The sequence below is a fragment of the Ambystoma mexicanum genome, chromosome 2q, assembly GCF_040938575.1.
Source record: "Ambystoma mexicanum isolate Mex_15411 chromosome 2q, UKY_AmexF1_1, whole genome shotgun sequence".
NCBI classification, from domain to species: domain Eukaryota; kingdom Metazoa; phylum Chordata; class Amphibia; order Caudata; family Ambystomatidae; genus Ambystoma; species Ambystoma mexicanum.
This window is the reverse complement of record NC_090924.1, coordinates 171,154,438-171,168,684: the sequence shown is the minus strand read 5'-3', so window position 1 is coordinate 171,168,684 and position 14,247 is coordinate 171,154,438. Positions and strand designations below refer to the sequence as shown.

The 14,247-nt window shown below is 43.2% G+C and overlaps 1 long non-coding RNA gene across 5 annotated transcripts; it reads left to right on the top strand.

Annotated features, from left to right (window-relative positions):
- Positions 1 to 16: 16 nt before the first annotated feature.
- Positions 17 to 14,009, top strand: LOC138569255 (uncharacterized). Of its 5 annotated transcripts, XR_011303191.1 has the most exons (6): positions 17 to 80; positions 3,158 to 3,239; positions 3,572 to 3,660; positions 8,670 to 8,757; positions 9,045 to 9,159; positions 10,721 to 14,009. It is a non-coding gene; the product is annotated as an uncharacterized lncRNA (long non-coding RNA). The 5 variants fall into 5 exon arrangements; XR_011303190.1 differs by having other exon boundaries at positions 8,673 to 8,757; positions 9,045 to 14,009; XR_011303187.1 differs by having other exon boundaries at positions 9,045 to 14,009.
- The last annotated feature ends 238 nt before the right edge of the window (positions 14,010 to 14,247 follow it).

Sequence of the window (14,247 nt, the reverse complement as noted above, 5' to 3'; positions counted from 1 at the left end):
GTGACGTTGTCACGTAGGACGTCTACGTGCTTAGGAAGAGAATGACGGACGAAGGAGCAGTCTGTGCCGTGTACGGGCAGGTATTTTTTTTATTGTATATTTATAAGGCGCTTATACATCGCAGAAGTGTTTCGAAGTGCCAGGTATATTTAGGCGCGGATGGGTTTGTTTTCCCTATTTAGGTTTCAGCAAAAGTGGGTGTCTTCTTGGCTGCTATTATCTCCACCTCCCGCCCCCAAATAGAAGTGATTTATGCCCGTGCCGTGCACGCCGAGGGAATTTGTGGGCAGATTAGGCTGCCAGCACAGCAGCAAATCGGATTATACGACGTCTTTCTTCACCCTTATTTTCGCAACTCGGCTTTCACTGTTAAAACAGCAATGAGCTCACCCAGTTGGAAATTAAGCCCCATGTCGATCCCATGTTTACTACAGCCGCATTCTTTTTCTGCATTGCTACGATGGCATTAAACTTTCTTGGCATGATTTCTGTAACTTTACTGCCTTTATGTGGTGAGGCGTTCTGATCTGGGCATTGCAAGCAGATGTGCATAACTTTACTGCTCAGTGCTGCCAGACAGTGCATTTAACTGTACCGGCCAGAGTGTGTACCACAAGATGTCTTTGGTGAGCCGGCCAACCCCCCCAGAGAGTTTCTTTGTCTGTCTGTACGTTCTGCCAGCACGTTCACGTATACTATGCTAGTATACAGTGAAAATGCAAACTCCTATGTTAATGTTTAAGGATATTTGTACCGTGCACTATCACCACTGGAGCAGTCCTCTGGCGGCACTGGAAAAAAGGGTGGGGGTAGAGGTGAGTTAGTGGCAATAAGCTGGAGAAGTGCAAGAGAGCAGTGATGTGCTGTTGGCTGCCTCAACCCAGTTAAGTGAGTCTGTTGGTTGGGCTTGGGGTGTTTTACGGTCGGTAGTCGTGTGCTGTTGTGTGAGTCTGTGTGGTTTTGTTTTGTTGTTGCAGTGTAGTGATGTTTGTGCAGATTGTTGTGATGTAGGCTTGTGGTTGTGTTTGGTTAGAGTTTGAGAGGTGTTTGCAGAGGGTTGAAATTGTTAGTGGATTTAGTCTTGCCAGCAAGGTAACAATTGAGTATTTAGCCTTAAAAATAGCTATACTGTAGGCAGAGGTCTTCAATCTGTGAGGTGCGTGATCGAGGAGGGCGAGAAAATACTTGTTTTGCCAGATTGACATGTGCATGGCGAGCCACTGTGCCCCCCCCTCCCTCCATGCACCTGCTGAGTCAGTGCGACGTGATGGGGCGTGGCCATGGAACAGGAAATAAATGCAGCCTGGGCGTGAGCTTTCCTGCGTTCAGATTGTGCGTCCTGGCTGCGTTGTTGCTTCCTGCTGCTGGTGCCACGCTCGTTTTCTTGCCTGGTAATAGATGGTGCTTCTTGGCTCAGCCCCCCACACCACAGTTGGAAGGGATGCCGGGAAGCAAGCGTTTCATGCCTTTCATAGTCCGTCTGCTTACCTCTACCTCTGGACACACAAAGGCAAATGTGTGGGGAGAGGAGGTGAGCAGGGGGCCGGATAACTGCAATGCTAGTCCCCCTGTGCCCCTCTCCCTCTGTAGCCCCACCTTGGGGGCCATGGGAGAGAGGAGCCGAGCAGGGACGGAAGCATGCATTGCTGGTGTTGTATGATATCCGCCTCCCCTGTTGCAGATTGTTGGGCTCCAGTAATCTGCTGCGAGGGAGCCCGATATCATACAACACCGGACCCCCTGCTTTCTCTGCCACGTAACCCCTCTGGTCCATGGGACGGTTCTGGCTGGGTCTGAGATACTGCATCAGATGTCTGGCCGGATCTCTGGACCCAGCCTGCCTCAGCCATGACCAGGCTTTACCAAGCCCCCAGCTTCGCTGAGGGAACCTGGGTCTCAGTGACCTAATTTTTGCGGTATTGTTTACCCAGCCATCACTCGCGCATTTCCTGACTCTGTTGGCTCATCACGTTTGTTTTCTTCTACCCTGAAAAGGACACCCCGGGAATCAACGGGCCATGAACTTCACTGTTCACATTTTCAAACTCAAAAACTCTGCTGAAACTTGCATTCACTAGTTTTCTTTGAGATGTGCTATTTTTTTGTTTTATTTTTGTCGGAGCACCACACCAATACTAATGCTCTGTAATTTCTGTGCCCCTTGCTTCCTGTTTTATCACAGGTTATATTTATAAAAATGGTATGTTTGTCAAACTGGTTAATCACAAATGCTTCCATTTTCCTGACAACAGTTATTAGGAAATTAAACTGGATTCATGGGTGCCAATGTTTGGTTTTCACTACAGAGGTTGAAATACCCCAACCCATCCCTTAGCCAAACACATTTCATAGCACTTCCTTTTGTATAAGTAATTGCAAAAAGTCATTTGATGAACACGTTTTGCATATATTTTTTGTTTTGGTTAAATTCAACCTTAAACACATTAAAAAAAAACAATATATCAATACACATAATTCTATTTGCATATATAACATATCGGCAACGGTCTGTCAACCTGCTGAGCTAACCCGGTAGCCATCTACTATAGAGCGAGTCCATGCATCCCTTAATGTGCATCACTGCATTACCAACAGTACTTTGGGTGCACCACTGCCATAGAAGTGATTTAAAGTGAAATTTGTGTATATCTTCTGCTTTGGGTGCCAGTCCTTTCGCCCGCATGGGGCACCATATGTTGCAGAAGTCAGGGGCAGAGTCTGCTACTACATCAGCGATGTCGCCGAATTGCAGTAAAAGCTAAATGGCTATTACTTGATGTTTCTGAAAGTTAGCTCGGTGGGTTAACCACTACTGTGTCATTCTATGCAAGATGTGTAGATAAATGATTGGGTTGCCAGCAGGCTGGACTTCTCAACTATTCTAGGCAGGGAAGAGAAAGGGCAAAATATAACAAGCTGATGCTCTTTCTCTCGCTCTATCATTATTTGTCTCTGTGAGTCACAGATTGCTCTCTCTTCTGTCTGCCAGCTGTGGGTGCCCTATAAGCAACTTTGGAGATATCCTTGTAGGACCCTGCACCTTAGGTCCCATTTGTGTGTGGGGGAGGATGTGCGCTGACTGACATAGTGTGCAAATATTGGTTCGGTCAATCTGGTACGTCTATAATATTTTTTTATTGTACTTTTTCAATTTCAGGAACACAAATTGGCTCCATCATCTAGTGCAACAGCAGTGGCCCCCTAAAAAATCCTGACATCTGTAGTAGGACTTGCTGATGGTAAGAATGCCTTTTTTTAAAACGACTGTATTTTGCTGTGGGTGATGGTAGGGCAAATTTGAAGGTATAGTTAAGTCACAATCGGGGATTTCAAACCTATTTTGAGGCTGTTCCTTATGTCCAGTTCGTGGCAGTACTAACTAACACATCTGATGTGGGAGTTGCATTTACAGTGCACTGTGTTCTCTCTCCTGGTTTCCCTCTGTTAGGTCCTGCTTACTAGCTGATGCCTAATACCAAGAGCTGGTTTTAACCCCTGTTCATCTAATCTTAATTTTGAAGTCTCAGGTAGACCCATGTATCCTTGACTAACTGTTTTGTTTTCATTGCAGCAGAATTGCTCCAAGCGTCAGTGTGTCAACCTAAACCACCTGTGTCACGGCAAGAAAAATCCAGTGAAGAACTTGACCCAGTCACGCAGGCATATAAGAATTTCTTTTCTCTGTGTGCCATTGGTTGAGTATAAGTGCTGAAGGTTTATATTGGCCCTGTGCAATGTGCATCTCCAGTTGTGGTTGTTCACCGCCAATCTGTGGCCTAGTCCAAGTCCAGGACAAAACTTCCCCAACAAAAATTTGAGCTAGAACTTCACGATCTGATCAGGTAGTCTTCTGAGACTTGTATCAATGTGGTGTTTTTTTAATCCAACCAGTATTTCGGACCCATTTTTGCATAATTTTTTTCCCCCGCGCTTTTCTCATGGTTTGCTTTCAGTCCTTGCGTGTGGTGTTTGCCATTTTAAATCTTTTGAGGTGTTTTTAATTTTTGCACTTGCAATGGTTTTTAAAAACTAATGTGACAGGTGTTTTGCACTTTTTCACAGATTCAGGCTCCTTTTTTAGATGGATCGTTGGTGAAAAGATCTTTTTTACTGTACCGAATTGGGGAGCAGGGGTCTTGATTTAGAAAGATTGCTCTGGGGCCGCACAGAGCATTCCTTCTAAATTGAACTATCACAATTGTCAAATCCCTGCCGCGCAGGGGCTGACGGGCGCTGCGAGACCCAGCCGAGTCATCGTAGGGGGCAGAGGTGAGTTTTGGACTGCGAGTTTATGTGGGGAGGATGCGGGGTGGGCAGTATGTGATATCTCTGCATTTTAAAGCCAATACAAAAACGGCTGAAAGAAATCTCTTTTTTTTTTGTGTTCAGGCTTTAAAATGCAGAAATATCACAGAACCGGATCGTTTCCCAGTGCCCAAAGATGGTAGGAATCTCAAACGAAAAGCAGAAGAAGACGTGGAAGAAAGACAAAAGAAATGCAAAAACAAGGAAATATGATGTCTCTTATATGGACTTTGGAATCACATGGGTCACAGTTGCTGGATAAGTTAAGCTGCAGTGTGTGGTTTGTGGCGCTACATTAGCAAGCCGGAAGCCAACACAATGAAGGCGGCATTTAGAAATGAAAATGCCGATTTAGCAAAAAAGACTATGGATTTATTTGTACGGCAGCTGCAAGGCATACAAAAGCAAAAAGAAAAATGTGGCCTCGGAACCTGCAAATGCCCAGGGAGCTTCTTAACACATTATCTGTGCAAAAAACAAAAACCTTTTACAGATGCTGAGAAAATAATTCTACTAACAATTCTCACTGTCAACCGGGTAATGCTTGGTGATGGGGCAACAGAGAAATGCAAAAGTATCCCTATGTCTGACAGCACAATTTTCTGCTGCATGGCTGACCTGTCCTCTATCAGTACAGAATAGATATCATGTTTGAAACAGTCAGTTTGCCCTACAGTTTCATGAGGCCACTGACATTTCAAAAGAAGTACGTTTGATTGCTTATGTGAGGTACTGCCATGGAAAAGAAATATTGGATGATTTCTTATTTGTAAACCAATTCAGGACAGAGCAACTGCATCTGTAGTCTTTGACATTAACTACTTTACTTCCTTAGTTCCCACTGCATAAATTGGGAGGCGTGTGTTGGTATTTGCATGGATGGTGCTCGTTCAATGTGTGGTGCTAGAGATGGGTTATGAGCAAAAGTGTTTGTAGTAGCTCCACATATATTGTGGACACACTGCATGATTTTGCAGGAAGCTTTGCCTGTATGCAATATGGGGAATGGACTCTCTGAGGTACTGACTTCTGTTGTAAAGATTGTACATTTTATTAAGATGCACCCCACAAGAGCCTGTCTGTTTGCCACATTATGTGCAGGAATGGGGGCTGAACATGAGTCTTTGTTGTTCACACGGAGGTCAGGTGGTTCTCCAGGGGAAAGGTTTTAAATTACGTTTAGGAACTCAGGAACTTCTTCCCTGGTTTAGACCAGAAGAAAGAAGAGCCTCTGTGTGAGCTTACTATGGCAACATCTTTGAAAAGCTACATTTTCTAAACCTCTCCGTACAAGGCACAGAAACCACATCATTGGCTGTGAACGCAAAAATATCCCCATTCAAGAAGAAGCTGGAGCTTTGGAGGAGGAGGGTTGATGTCTGCATTCCTATACGTTTCCATTATTAGCAGATGCTGTTGAGGAGCCCAGTATGATCTTTCATGTGTTGCTGAACTAATAGGAAACCATCTCAGAACCAGTCTCAAAATAGAGGACAACTGTAACATCAATGACTTGAGTGGTTCAGCCTTTCCTACCAGACGTAGGGCCCACCTCCCAATACACATCCCGGAGGAACTAATGGAGCTTCAAAGTGACCGCCTACTGGAGACCTTATTCAAAAAATTGTCTGGGTGGATTTTGGCGAAATGCAGTTTCCAACTTTATCCAAATGTGCAGTCATTGTACCGTTACCTTTCAGCACCTCAAACTTTTGCGAGATTGGCTTCTCAGCACTTGCAGTCCTAAAGACTAACTATTGATCAGAGCTGGAAGAAAACCTGTGGGTTGGTTATTGCAAAAATGTAACTCAATAGTGACAGGCTGGCTGCTGAAAGGCAGGCCCACCCTTCATAATGTCCAAATTGCAAGTGACTGCATTGATAGTAATCTCAAAGTTGTTGTACTTAAATTGTTACATGTCAAACGTTAGTGTAGGAAATAAATATCCAACACTACATTTAGTCAAGTCCTCTGTAGCAAAACATTATACTAATATTTGCCCTCTAATCTACTTTGAGTTATTGCAAGCAAAGAATTTGGTGTTTGGCACCCATGCCTCCATTTGGGGCACCATTCTACATCAGCGGGTGATAACCGTTCGCAACCGATAAACATTTTGGAGTCCATGTGTATAGGGGGGCCAAGCCAGGTAAATTTTTCTTAGGGAGGTTCAGGGGTCAAAAAAGTTTGGAGACCACTGCTCGAGTGACTATCTTGTTTTCAAGATTTTTTTATTTAAAAAGGAAAAAAACCTAATTGCTATCTTGTTGGCACCGCTATATGTTAACATATATTTTGATTGCTAGTTTGGAAGAGCACTTGGACCCTCCCCGGTCCCTAGGGTACAGTGCACGTGTGGGCTTGAATGGTGGAAGCTTAATGTACTAAACAGACCTTTGCAAAATCCCTGGTTGCTCTTTTACTTTTTAAAGTGGTTCATTATCCACGTGCTTGCAATGCCCTTGTGTGCGACGTTGCTATGTGTACGGTACAGTGCATATAAAACTCTGACACATGACCATGAGTGGGTCCGAGCAAAATCAGTCCAGTGCTTTACTGTGAAGGAAAGAGTTGCACGGGCTCAGGAATATTCCAGATTTGACTCAGCCATCTGCTTAAGAACATTGCAGTGTTGCGTAGTCCCTGTGAGAATGTGTCCATTGTATATAAAGGGCACAATGCTTGCAATTTTCAAAGTTGCCCAGACAGCTGAATGCCGTTGCACAGACGCCCGCTGGCATAGATTTCCCTTGTGTGGGGATTGTTGATGTGTGGCTTGTGGGAAGCGTGTGACTTTCGTCGCAGCATCTTCAGTATTGCTTAATTCTGAAGCAGGGTGCCAAGTGGCAAAGTTTTGTTTGGCTGGCATGAAGGCCGGCTAAGTTTTGTGTGTGGCAGACTGAGCCGCTGTGTGGTACAGGGTGTGCTGCCCACATCGCCGAGTGTAGTCTTAGGCTGGGGAAGCTTTAAATTAGATTTGCTGTTGTGATTCTGCACACAGAGAATGGTTGCAGATATTGGCTTCCAAGCTCTCATTAAGAAGGGAGAGAAAAAGGGTCCTCTAACCAACAGTGTGCCCCCATCTATTTATTTCTCTTAATAGTGCTTGCGACCTGATCGTTGCTTTCACTTAAGCCATTGAACACCAGCCAACAAAAAAACTGCCATCCATTAGTTGTCCAACAACTGAATTTGCATTAAAGGAGAGTCTCAACACCCCCTCCCCCAGTGCCCCCTCTTCCACCTCGCTCAAGCTGAGGAAGATTATGTATGTGCAACCTAAAGAGGTTCTGTAAAGCTGCCCCCCATATAAAGCAAACTGTCTGGCATTCAAAGACTTTTGTATTGTATTGCTTTTGAATATTATTTTTTCACTGCTGGAAGTTACGGATGCTATTCCCGTGAGGCAGAGCTGTTGTACTGCTTTTACACCATTTATTTTAAAGAACATATAGAGGGCTTGTTTACCCCCGTTTTCATTGCCTTTTCAGGTCACAGTAGGGCTAGTTGTGCCATTCTTTGTGCACGGGGACAGTGTTCTAATTCCCTCCATGACTCATGCTCTCTTCCATCTATGTTTAGTTTATGCTCAAAACTGAGGAATCGCTACATGATTTAAAATGTAAGCGCCGGGGACTCAAGTACTGCAAATCCTAGTTATATTTATACCATATTCTCTATATAGATTAATGAGACTCCTGTTTTTTTTTTTTATTGCCCCTTCAATGCGGTTTATTTTTTCCATCCATTAATCCTCAGCAGTTAATTGAGGATATTTTGCCTGTAAACTTTAATGAATGCTTGCTAGGGCTATAATGATGGGACCAGTACATTCTCGTTAGATGTTGTCGAGCTTAGAGCTATTTTCTTGCTTTTCCGGATGTTTCAGAGGTATTGAGTACAAATATAGTTTCCGGCCCCCTGCCGCAAATGCTTATATTTTCTATTAAAAACAGCCCCCATAATCCTTCAAGCCCCCCCACTGCCAGGCATCCTTCGGGTCCCCCAGTTTGAAGGCCACTGCATTAAGGCACCCTAGCTGTACAGCATACAGAGGCCCCCTTTTCGTGGGTCGGGCGACTCCTTCCCCTTTCTAGTTCCACACAGTGACTGTTCTACTGATCAGTGTGATCGCTTTCAAATTGCTGCCAAGTAGGGCATAAATGCTATTACTGGCACGCCTTTTGCTGTCTCCATTAAAACAATTATCAGATGCACGCTGTGAAAAATACAAACTTCTCGCAAAATGAGTGGCACCTATCTTAGAGATATGCACATATAGAAAACATTTAGAATTATAAAGTAATTAAAAAAATAAATCACTTTTTTTCTTTTTCACGTGGGTGCTCGCTTCATCTACAAGAAGCCTGGGAGAGGGATTGATTAACAAAAGGGACTGCTCCGACTATCCTCGTTAACTACATGCACAAGTCGTGGAACAGGATACCAAGGTAAATGCCCATGCAGGACATAGGCCTTGTGGAGGCATGGCCCATAAGCCTGCCTCATCTTGAGAATGTAATCCTAATTAATATGTTTTACATAAAAGTATGAGTGGGAGATGTCCTTAGGGAGCATGCAGCTGGTGCCCTTCCCTTGTGGGGCCATAGCTGGTGCTAGCCCTATCCGTGGGAACAGGGCTTAGTCAATCATGTGACTACTATCTTTTAACAGAATCTTTAATGCTTTATAAATGACGTTGCACCTGGGTGAATAATTATTGAAATCTCTCTTCTAGGCTGAGTTGGATGCCCTATCTTATCTGATGGACATGTGACTGATTGCATTTACTCAAGAAATAGGTCCTGAAGAAGATGACCATAGTAGCAGTATCATCGAAACCGGTCGACCATGTGAATGTGGCTTCTGGGAAACGCAGTATAAGTATAATTTATAAGTGCTGCTTGTCTGCGTGACATCATATCAGCTATTTTCCATTTAGCGGAAAGCTTTTTAAAATTTACTTGGAGAAAGACCAAAAAAAACGAAACAATGCGCTGTAAAGGAATTCAATGTATTTGTGTCTAATCTCTATTTTTTTTAGAGAACTATTTTCTCTCGCACAAAGGTTTCACGATGCGTGAATAAATTACGGCATTGTTCCGACAAAGAAATATTCCTGCGCGAAATGTCTAGTGTGCTATGGGACTGGATCCCAGCTATTCTTAGCTCATTTTCAATAGATTCATTGTAGTGGTAGGGATAGCTTCTCTTTCATCTATTTTATTAGATAGGTGGTGCACCACCTTTTGTCTAGGGACCGCACACCCCACAGGCATAGGGTGTGCTTCTGGTTAGGGATAGCGTGTAGCAGACACATTCATATTCGCAAAGGCCTGCCTGCTAAGGTGTAATATTTTGTTTCTCCCAGTAAAGATCACTTTGTTCATGGGTTCTGTCCCTGCATACCCTCCTATTTCTGGTCCCTATAATTTCCTGTACATGTTGCTGTCTGCAAGCTGCGACTCTCTATGGTTGATATTTACATTTAAGAAACAGAAACAGTTGCTTGTCTTTTAAAGGACACACACAAAATGACTGCAACATTTTAGGTACAAGAGCTCTGCAGTTAAGAACATATTGCCTCTCCAGAACACCCACCTGCTAATTTTATTAACAAGCAGATGCAACTAGTTGAAGCCACAATGGGTGAGTCTTGGGGGAAGTTATAAAGCACCAAGAGGCGCTACACTCACAAATCGGGACACATCAGGCAGGAACACCCATAGCAAGCCCACTAAATACTCGGAGCATACTAAATTGACTTTTTAAAATTTCTTTATTTTGGCAATAACTCAAATCATGGCACTCTTTAATGTGCTTGTCTTTGATTCCGATTTTGAGCATTTGGCAATGCCTGGTGACACTAATTGTAAATAGCTGATAGAGGGTCTTGATGAAAGTAGAAGAGAAATACGTGAAGAAAAGGATTTGAAGGTAGTAGTTCTTTCCTAGTCAGCAGGTAAGCAATGTATTTTTTTTTTTTTTGGTTCATCTATTTGATGTATGGGGGAGGAGGGTACATCTGACGTCCCTACGCAGAGGCATTTTCTTTTTTTCACACACAAAGATGAGTGTTAATTCCTACCACTCTTTTACAGCATATCTTTCCTTTAGAGTACCTCTCTAAAGTATAGAGGGTCTACATGATTTCTCTTATGTTATTGGCAAAGTGCTATGGGTTGAACGCTCTCGGGGACTGTAGTCCAGTTCACAGTATGTGTGCAGCTAGACTGAGGTGCGGGTAGCTGCATGGGGAGGGAGGAAAGCGCCAAGGAGAGCAAAAATCCAAGGGTACGGATATGATCGCTCTTAAGGGGAGTCACTTATCCCAGTGTGTACAGTTCAAGCATAACGTTTGTTGTATTGATAGTCACATTTTGAAGTTGCAACTTGCCTTTTTTATACCCACAGCCAAGAAACAGTGTATTAAGACACAGAAAGCATTTGCCAAAATAAAGAAAACCTATTGTGATGCAGAGGGACTAATTGAGACCTTAAAAAGAAAGGCAGAGGAGAATAAGCAGCTATTGGTGGAACCTGGGAAGCGCTGGAAGAGTGTTGTGTGAACTACAAGAAGATGCAGTGAAAGAAACCAAAGAGAATTGCATTGTAAAAGCTGGTGTATGGAAATTGACTATTCCTGAACTTATTAATGGATGTTCACAAAAGCTGGAAACCTAAGTCTTTTGGCAGGGGATGGCTAGTGTTCTTAATTCCTCCTGCATTCCTTCCTCAGAGAACCTGCCTTTGTTACTTCACCTCGACAATTGAAAGAGACAGCAGTAAATCGCCAGATGTCTGTGTGTAATGTTGCAGTTCCCAAAGATGTAGCTGCGCAACAACTACAACATTTTGCACTATAAAGTAACAGTCAATTGTCTGCTACAAATATTTTGTCGGACAGATCTAATCTGACAAGCTCAACTCTTATCACCATGTCTTCTTAACAGTGTGTCCTTGTTACAGTATGACTATATGTTCCCACACATCTTAATCATTCAGATTACGGTCTTTAAAAATGGTGGAATTGGAACATCCCCACAACCGAGTTGCTATGTCAGCCCCTGCTACTAATCGACAACATAATTGTAGCTCACACGCTGCTCTGTGACACTGAAGATGCAAGTGCTCTTGTGCGTAGAATTACACAGTTGATCTGGTGAATTTGTAGGTTGGTGCCAACTTGTAAATGATACATGTTATTGATTTCTTTTGGGGGTCAGCTAGTGTTTTCTTGGGTGTGGTGAATGGTCAAACTAATTGCTAGCTGCTCATAGTGATATTGGGTGAAGTGATCGGCAGTCTCACGCAGGTAGACCTTTAATGGATTCTGTTTAGGTCACTGAAAGTGTGTATTTTAGTGTAGTGATTCTAAATTGTGGGAATTTATTGAGTGTAATGCCCTGTTGGCTAGAAGTGAGAACTGACATCAGGGAGTTTATAGGTTGGTTTATGACATTGTGGGATGGAGTTATAGTTTTGTATACTAAATCTGGGAACTTAGTTTATGACTTGAGTGCTCTGGCAAAGATGGAAAGTGAGGGCTGCAAATTCCCTTGAGGTTTTCCAATATATTCACCCTGTAGTAATCCTACCCGTTTTACACACAAGAAATCAAAACTCTTTTTCTAAATCGTTTGGAAGCAACATGAAATAACTCTCCCTGAAGTTCTGCAATAATTGTTCACAATTCCAAACCCATCCTAAAGTTGTCACAGAGCCATCCTGGAGTAATCCACTACCCATCCTGAAGTTGTCATGGGGTCATCCTGGATTAATCCCCCACCCATCTTGAAGTTGTCTCGGGGTCCCCCGGAATAATCCCCCCCCCAGCACCTGAAGTCATGGGGGTCATCCTGGAGTAATCCCTACCCATCATGAAGTTGTCATGGGGCAATTATACAGTAATCCCCACCCATCCTGAAGTTCTCATGAAGTCATGGGGTCATCCTGGAGTAATACAAGATCATTACTGGAAGTAATCAGAACTTATCCTGGAGTAGTTTCTGTGATAACTCTAGAGTCATCTCATTTAAATATTTTGGCCTATACACATACTCATGATGGTTTCGGATGATCTCCCTGAACTAGCCATGGATGACTCTAGAATGGCGTCACAGAATGATTCACTTGGGAAGGTATTCACTTTGTAGTGGCTCTTAAAAATCAACAACCTAAAAAAGCTCTATACTCTCACATACGCTGCTGTTAATATCATCTGCTGTTGAGTACCGTGTGAGTCTCTTTCTTCCCGGTAACATATATAAAACATTGCTGGTTCTCAGGCCACGTAGCTCCTTACCCCACTTCCAGCTGCAGTTTATAAACCCAGTAGGCATCAGATTGTTGCTGGGTGGCAGACTTCAATGGAAAAACTCCTGGTGCATTTTCAGCACCAGACCTTCCTCCTTCACTTAAAACAGCCCCTAGAACGGACTGCAACCAGTTTGCTTTGTAAACAACAACTTAAATGTGGCAGTTTTGCAGATATCAAGCACTGTCTCTGCATACACCTGATGCAAAATTCACCACACTAAAAAAAGAGGAACTTTATGTGGGCATAGGACACCCATAACGAAAAGCAACCCCATCATAGTGTCTCCTTCCCATATGAGAAACTGACCTTAGCAACGATCCGTGTGTCTGGAAAGTCATGTGCCTCAGCTTGCTCACTTCATCAACATGTCGACTTTGCAAGGTGTGGCACATGTGGGAAGGCACCTTGTGACTGAGAGGGGGAGGTCGGAGCTTAAGACAACATCATGCCCAACAGCTGATGAACACTGCCATTCCTCATTTACCAAGTGAATTTGGTGAACAGTAAATTGTAAAGCGAGTGGGGTGATTTGGCCTGCCCAGAGTGGATATTTCAGTGTATTTTGGGCATTCGTTATGTGCAAGAGAGGCATTCTTCTGTTCCCAGGTGAATTTCCGGTATCCCAGTTTACATTAATACGATAAATTATTTTCTTTTTTTTTGTCCTGCCTGTTTGTAAGGGTTATTCTGGGGATGTGTTATGTGCAACAGAGAGGGGGGATGTATTTTGTGCTATGGGAAATACTTGCCTATTGAAGTAGTAATAACACCTGAAATATATCTGTGAAGATTCATTGTAAGAGAGAGAGACGTGGTAAGACTCGTCAGCGGACGAGGATATGACCAACTGTCATTTACATCATAGCTTCAGTGCACAGGGATGACACGTGCGAGGAAGAGCAGCAGAAGACATCTCGTGCACCGAGAATATACAACACCTATACTGTACAGAAGGACATATTTTGGGTACGAAATTGCAGGATAACAGTTTACATATTGGTGGATAGTTATTTTTTGGATTGTTTTCATTGGAGAGTTCTGATTTTTCATTGAAAAATGCTGCTGTTTTTCATGTTCTCCCACCTAAAATAATTATTTCCCTAATGCATTCCTATGGTGAAATTGTTCTCTCCTGATTTCTCAGAAGAAATCTCCCTCCCAGGTGTGGCAGAATGTTGGCATGTATGGGGTAGGGTGACCAGATTTTCAAGATCAAAAACTGGGACGGACACATAAAAGGACAACCAAGGCGGACACTGCAAACTCCCCATTCATTGCGCAGTATTTCTAGGACTGGACTGCTATCCTCCATATCAAATGTGCAGCTTTATAATGTAAGTATTTCATTAATAAAGGAGCTTTTGCTGTGATTGTTCCAATTAAGATTACAGGCCTTCTGGTGTATTCGTTTTGTAACCAGCCTTTGTGGCACAATCTGGTAATGTATGTGATGGGTACCTGAAAGATTGGGGGTTTGAGGCCACTTTGCGATGTCAGAGATCTGGTTAATGTGATATGGCAAAATAAGCATTTTGATGCTTGTTTGATATGTGTTGCCCACTATCAATATGCAATCGTTTTGTGATGGAACTGTCGGTGGTCACCTTACCTAAAGCTGGGA